This window comes from Apteryx mantelli, chromosome 3 (assembly GCF_036417845.1).
Source record: "Apteryx mantelli isolate bAptMan1 chromosome 3, bAptMan1.hap1, whole genome shotgun sequence".
Classification (NCBI taxonomy): Eukaryota; Metazoa; Chordata; class Aves; order Apterygiformes; family Apterygidae; genus Apteryx; species Apteryx mantelli.
This window is the reverse complement of record NC_089980.1, coordinates 28,813,016-28,820,405: the sequence shown is the minus strand read 5'-3', so window position 1 is coordinate 28,820,405 and position 7,390 is coordinate 28,813,016.

Sequence of the window (7,390 nt, the reverse complement as noted above, 5' to 3'; positions counted from 1 at the left end):
TTTTCCCCAGTTGTAGTGGGGGAAGGGGGGAGAAGTAATGAAATATTAAACACTTCATTATGTTTTGGGCAGCCTAGGGCATGCACGTGTGCACTCTCTCTTTCTTTCCCTCTTTTTCTTTCCCGATCTCTCTCTCTTTCCCTCTACGCATTGATTCAGTTCAAAACCATGAGGGAGTACTGGCTAAGTCCTATTTATAGCGACGCTTGTGTGAGCTCTGCGCACAAACAGCTGTTCTGGCCTCCCCACACTTGACACCATTTAAAGGGCAAGGAGGAACCTGCCACTGAAACCTCCCATTTTTGTTTCATTCAGACAGAACGAATTGCCTGTTTTATGCAGAGGTCTGCGAAGAGTTATCCTTTATTTGTAGTTAAACATAGCATTTGTTTCTCAGAGTCAAATGAATTTTAGTAAGTGCAGTTGTAGTTTTGGAAAAAGACAGCTGCAGTCTTTAAAGCTGTGATGTTTGAAGGAATCAGGGGCTTAGCTTGCTCTCCAAAATCCCTTCTAGATCCCTTTGAAAATCCAAACATCTAGGGAGGGTTTCATATACACAAGTAACACTTGACTCCATAAAAAAAAAAAAAAAAGTAAAAAGCAACTTTTTTTATCTTTGAAAATCCACTTTGTAAGCGGTGAAAAAGAGTACCATCTTCTTACATAGGTCTTTTCTCAGTAGATACTGACATACTCTACCGAGAAGTTCAATGTCATCAACATCTTTTTACAGGTGGGGAAACTGAGGCAGCATAACCGCACACGCAGGTTGCATGTGTGACTGGCTGCAGAGGTGAGAGACCACTGTGGCTGTAGGTCACTTTGCAATTAGTGGGGAAATCCTGCATCTCAGCTGTCCACAGGCCGTCTCTTAGACCACTGCGGTTGGAAGCTGGAGTGCTTGCTCCGTCCTGGTTTGTCTTAAAATGTTGCACTGTACAGATTTGTGTATTGCCCAGCCAGCAGGCAGCAGAATAAGAAAAGTAGCTGTGGGTAGTGATTTACCAGCTGTTCCTGAGTATTAACTGGGACTGTTGGAAAAAGGTTTCACTTTGTTCATGCAGTGATCTGAGAGGCTGGATACAGCACAGTGACTGTAGCTCAGCTAACAAGTGGTAACTTATTTGCATTCAAAACCCCCAAACAAATTTGAGAGTTCATGAATGTCTCTTCAGTTGACCAACAGTACTCGCTCAACTAGTCTTTATTCCAGGCACTAAAAATGAAAGAGCTCTCACTGTCAGTAAATTATTTTGACTCATATTGGCAGTTCCAAATACAAATAATAATAAAAAGCAACCCTTCAATACAAAGAAATGATGGGATTGCTTAATCGTGGTATGTTTCTAGTTATACTTCAGAACAGCTCCAGTGAAATCGTGCAAGTTGCACACATGTATGAAATTAATCTAATGCAGTGATAAGTCAGCCCATTAAATAGAAATAATTTTGATTTGGAAAAACAAGAAAAGACTGTGTCTTAGGTTTTGGCAATGAGTTCCTTTGAAGTGGCAGAAGCATTTATGTTATTTTATTATAGCTCTTATAAGATGCTTTTCATCAGTTTGTCTTGGAGTAAAAATGTTCTGTAAAGTGCTTACACAGACAGCTAATATTGATTGCAATGAAAGTCTTGCATTTGAAGATAATTTAAGGCATGCCATATGTGACAAGAGATTTGCTTTGTGACTGATAAACATTTTTCACTGGCTAACATTACCATATAGCTGTTTAAGAAATTGATTGTATAAACAGAATGCACGAACATTTCATATGACCCATGGCCATCTTCTGGATAACTTGGTATTATTCATTTATTGTTGTTTTCATTTTGTAGTAACAGAGATAATGTGTTGGATTTAATATACAAGCAGCTTTGTAAGTAGACAGGTCTGTTGTTTGTATGTATGGAGGTATTTGTATATTTTTAATTTCCCTTCATACATCTTCTGAACTAACACCTTTTCCACTATGCATATATATGTACATTTGAAGTCCAATGCAAGTTGTGCTTAAAACTGCTAGGTAGGCAGATGAGGATTTCAACGTTCAATTCTAGAGAAGATGCCCCTCAAACATAATTAAATCTGATCTTTCTTACCTGCAGACAAATGAATAATTCATGGAGTTTAGGCATAATCAGGTTATGTGCTTTCTGAAATTCTCAGATGATGTGCAAAGGTTAATTTTTATATTTAAAAAAAAAGGCTCAGATGGTTCAATCTCCAACATGAAAATGCAGGTTGCCTAGGATACTGTACTAAAGGGGCAGAAAGGTTCAGGATGTGTATACATCCTCTTTACAAGGAGTCAAACACATCCTAGTATTTTTTTAATCCTATATATGTATAGATTTATATCTGAATAACTCATTATTTTCTTTTGAAAAACAAGATGAATATGAGAAAGGATAGGGTGGGGGGAGAGGAAGAGAGAGTGATGGGAAATTGGAAGTGAAAAATTCAAAAATGGCAAACACCCAAGAAGACAGAAGGAGAAAGAAAGAGAAAGAGGTATGGCTAGGAGGAGTAACAGATGCCTGGTAGGCTTAAAGAATCCTGATGTAGATAAAGAGGAATTATACTGATCAGTAGAGTTATATACATGTAACAAATAAGAATTAGAAGGGCTGATATCAATTTCTTTCCACCATGTATTGCCAGAAGTACCATCCAGCTGTTTCCAAAAGGCTGGCGTGTATTCTACCTTTTATTATAGGCTATTTTCTTCTAGGCTGCCAACTCGTGCAGTCCAGGATGACAGCTCTCCCCTGTGCTGATGCAGCAGCTGTCCATCAAGGCGGGATCGCTGCATGGGCTTTCTGCTAAATCAGCCAGCGCTGGAGCTCTAGGCCCAGCTTCCAGCTGGAGTTGATCGGAAGAGGGCAAATGCCCTCCCTGTGCCGCCTGTGCCGTGCACAGCGTTGCCATCTGGCTGGCAGTGCCAGCAGCCTGGGGGAGCTCTTGGCATGTTAAAAAAAACAAAAAGGAATGTTGCTAGGCCCACTGCCTGCTTACTGCTTGGAGGAGTGAATGATATCTGGGGGAGGAGATAGCACCGTATGTGATGCCGTAGATCATTACCAGGTATTAGGGCAGTACCTGTGTGCTCTGATTTATTCCGTAGCCAGAATTACCTACTAATCCCTTTTTTGCCAAGAGTATCTTTACTCAGATTCTCTGCTGTGCTGTATTTTACTCAGCATCTTTGCCTCCTTCTTTGTTCTTTTGTTTGTTACTTTTAAAAATCATATGCTTCAGGAACCCCTTTCCACCACAGACTGGATTTTTGCAAGCGTTAAAGTGAGTCACCAGTGGAAAAGAAATGATTGAGTCTGTGCAGCTAAATAACAGAGAGATTTCCCTTCTATTAGTAATGCATAATAAATATGAAAGATCTGATACTGCCTTTTTGTTCCAGTATGTATTATCTCTGGGATACTTGCTAGAAATAGCAGCTTGCTTAGTATATTAAGAGTGGGGGGAAAATAGACTCTGCAGTAATAAGTCTCAGTGCGTAGCTCAGGCAGCTGTAGCCATGCGTGTTAAGAAAATTCCATTTTTTTTTTGACATGCCAGACTGTAAAGTGCAGTTGTTCAGCAGCTGTTCCATGGCAGCCACCAGTGCAGCAGAGTCTGGCACCTCCAAGACAATTGTGGAGGGTAACCTTCATCTGAAATTAATCTGCCTGTGCTTAATGAACAAGAATCTATAGATCTCTCATCTCAGAAAGGGGGTGACATCCAAGCTTTGCCACTGGCTTTCTGTAGAGGGCTCCCTGCTTTGTGTGCAGGTGCTGTGAACACCAACATGGTAGACTTTCTTCCTCTGTTGTCAGAGGGCAGTAATAAGGAGAGGCTGTAACTGAGAATGTGTTTTTAACTGTCCAGTTACCAATATGATTTTAAGTAGTTTTATTTCTTTTTGGCTGCCCTCATCAATATTTTGGGTGTGTCCAACATCATCTTCTGTTTCAAACACAAACACCTTTTTAGGATACTTTAGGCCTGCCTGTAGGCTCTTGCAGACCGGAGCCGGCGGCTTCCATCAGTCTGCAGAGTGCTTCCCAAAGCACTGCGAGACGTACGTGCCCTTGCTCTAAGGCTGTTAATCAGCTGAGCTCCACCAGTGAGGGGGACCGTCATTCACGATCTTTCTTAATTTTCATAAAAGGTACCTGTACTAATTCAGTGGGGCTTCTTATTGCAAACTGGTGTCTCAAACTCTCTTCCTGATTGGTTAATTTCCTGGGTGTAAGTTTGGGCTAACGAGGGGTTGAGAAAGGGTAAATGCCCACTTTGTAGTTTTGGGTGCCTTAATTACTCTAGTAGGCTTTGTCATTGCCTGCATGCTTGCTACGCTTCTGTAAAGTGATTATAGAACCCAGTTCTGTTACTCATCCTGGGTTTTAATGTCTCTTGAGAGCTATTTTTGGGTCACCTAAAATATCCTGTTTCTCATCAGTCAGATGAGTCTTGTGGCAAGACCAGTTTCTTGAGCATGTATTGCTATGTGCAGTAGTTTTCTGTTTTTATCTGAACAAGCAGAGCAATATGAGTGTTCTGTGTAACACTGGTATTTGGAGAAAAGAGAAGCATTAAATGCATTTAAGTCATGGGTTTTGTTTTTTTGCTCACTGGATGGGTGTTTCATGTCAAACAAATATAAAGTATTGCACCTGTTTGGCACAAGGCAGAACACTCCTCCCCAAGATGTATATGCATGTTACTATTGCATTTGCTTCCTTCTGACACCATATCACCATATTTTTCAAAAACAGCGCATGAACTTTTATTGTTTGCACATTGTAGTTTTCCATAAAAGTGTCGTATCTGGTAATTTAAAATACTTACTTTGCCACTGGTGAAATGCAGCTTCCATTCCTGTAACTTTTACTTGGATGATTCATAATTTGATGACCACAGGAAACTACAGCCATGCGCTGTCTCTCTGTTTTGCATGGCATAGAGCAATAGCGAAACATGGTGAATACCTTGTTTCATGATGTTATCTTTTCCCTTATGGTAGGACTAAGAGCAGCCAGTCCAAAACTCTTTTAATCACCGATGGCTTTGTTGTAGGGGGTTTTGTGCAAAGCCTCTCATCCTCAAGGAAGTGCTTCCAGAGCATCTGCTTACATTGTGAGTGAGAGACTGCAGTGGCAATTGCAATACGTAGTGGAGGACTTCTGGCATGTGAGACTGCGTGGTCCCCCAGACCAGCTGCCAGCTGCTGATCAGGATGTCGTGGGTGTTCTGCAGATCTGAGCTGGGTCTGAGTCTCTTTATGTTAGGTGCCGTATTGTAAATGTCTGTTGTTCTTCATAGTCCAATTTAATTAGACACGAAAATGGTGGTAGGAGGTGGGTAAAAAAACAGCTATCATGAAAGAAGAAACCTATATTAAACTGCTCCTTTAAATGTCTTTTCAGACTTTGTAGAATGGTTTCAGTTCTAACATTGGCCTACTATTAAAAAAAAAAAAAAAGAGAGAGAGAGAGAGAGAGAGAGGGAGAGAGAGAGAGAAGCGATCCAGGATAATTCACTGAGTTGCCCAGTGTTCCTAATCAGGTAAGTGCCAGAGTCATGGTTAGGATGCAAATGTCATTGTATTGCATTATCCATTTGATCAATGCTAGTGTGTCATCTGGATCTCTTTTATTTTCTACATCTGCCTGTTTGTGTCTAGACATTCCCAGTCATTTCTTCCCATAGGGTTTGATGTGGTCCTTCTAAGAGCATTTTTATCATTACTAAAGATTATTTTCCTTCCTAAGTGAAATTTCTGTGTTTTAATGGCCTGATGCCTTACTGTCACTTACTACTTTTTCATGATTAACTGAATCTTTCTCCTAGCACAGCTCAGTGACTTGACTAAATAATGCATATAAGGTGTTAGCCTGTCAGGTATTCCATACCATTATAAGAAATCATTTACTACCTTGCATTTGCACTGCTATTGCTTTCTACAGCATAGGTGAAACCACAGGGAAGGCTGGAGATCAAAACTTTATTTCCCATTACTTGTACACTGAATAACATTAGCCTAATGTCTTGAGCAAAGGTTAGAAATTACCTCAAATGAAAATATCATGTAGTCCCTTAACACAGGCTTACAATAGGATCATGACAGTAGAAAGAGTTCAAAGTCTCATAGCTGTGCGTCCCTGCCTTATCTTAGCTTTCAGATCAGTAGACGTGTACTATAAATGAGCACACAGGCAGGAAATGTCTTCTCAGTTTCTTTCTGGAGAGCCATATTAAATTTTTCTTTTGTATCAATATTTTCTGACTGGGAGGAGAAGAAATAAATTTCTCTATGCTTAGGAAACAGATCTCAGCTATGGAATTAAATTTTGAGGGGCCAAGATGAAAACCCTTTGAAGGCTGAACAAACTTAATAAGCTTTCCAGTTGGATGTTTCCATTTCAGTCCAGTTTCTCAGAAAGGTGTGTCACAAATACCACTTCAGCTGGTTTTATGTAAGGATGGGATAGTTGTTTTTTGGCACAAAAGGTAATGGAAGGAGGAAAGAGCAAAGAATATTAAGACTGCAAAGCCCAGAATGCTAAAGGGAATAAGCTTGTCTTCACAGTCCTGATCTTGAAATGCTGTCTTTTATGATCAAATGCAAGCGTTTGTCCTGTTCAGTGGAGAGGTAAGTACTTAATATCCCATTTTGTTTTCCTCAGTTGTGATTCAAGGCCTTACTGTACTGTACATCATTGCCCCTGCTAAAATAACTTCTCATGGTGCCCCAAAGCGCTGGAGTGAAAGTTGCACGAATGCTGTTTGCATGTGTCTTCAGTGCAGTACTGTGAGACAACACAGTCCTGTTTTGTATCTAGGAGATTCTCATGGGCTGACATTACTTGCTAACTTAGGATGCCAGGCTTTAGAGATCTGGAATCTTATTGAAGTTAGAGAAGTTAGAAATTTTGCTGAAAGCACAGCAGCCGGTTAGTGTGAGTGCTTGACTCTTCCTCTGCCATGTGGGCACCTAGGAAATGGGCAAGAGGCAGAGGTCAAATGAGGGCAAATGTCTTAGTCATGTGTAGCTGTGCTGTGACAGAGGGAAGGATAAAATGCAGCCCTTTGAACTAAAATTTCCTTGATGCTGCAATCTTTCTTTCTTTGTCAGGAATCCATCCCCCCACCAATTCATTAACCAATTTCTAACATTGGTCAACAAGAGATAGCAGATCAGCTCTTCAGTTAGGCAAGGACCCTGTGGCAAAAGACATATTGCTGTAATAAGGGCTGTGGTGTTACGTGTATGCGCTGAAGGGTGTCCTTACGTTTTAATGCTAGACTTCAACTTAGCTGCTTATTTAACATAAGATTTTGATATGGAGGTTAAACATTAAAACAAACCCAGGAAAAACAGCCAT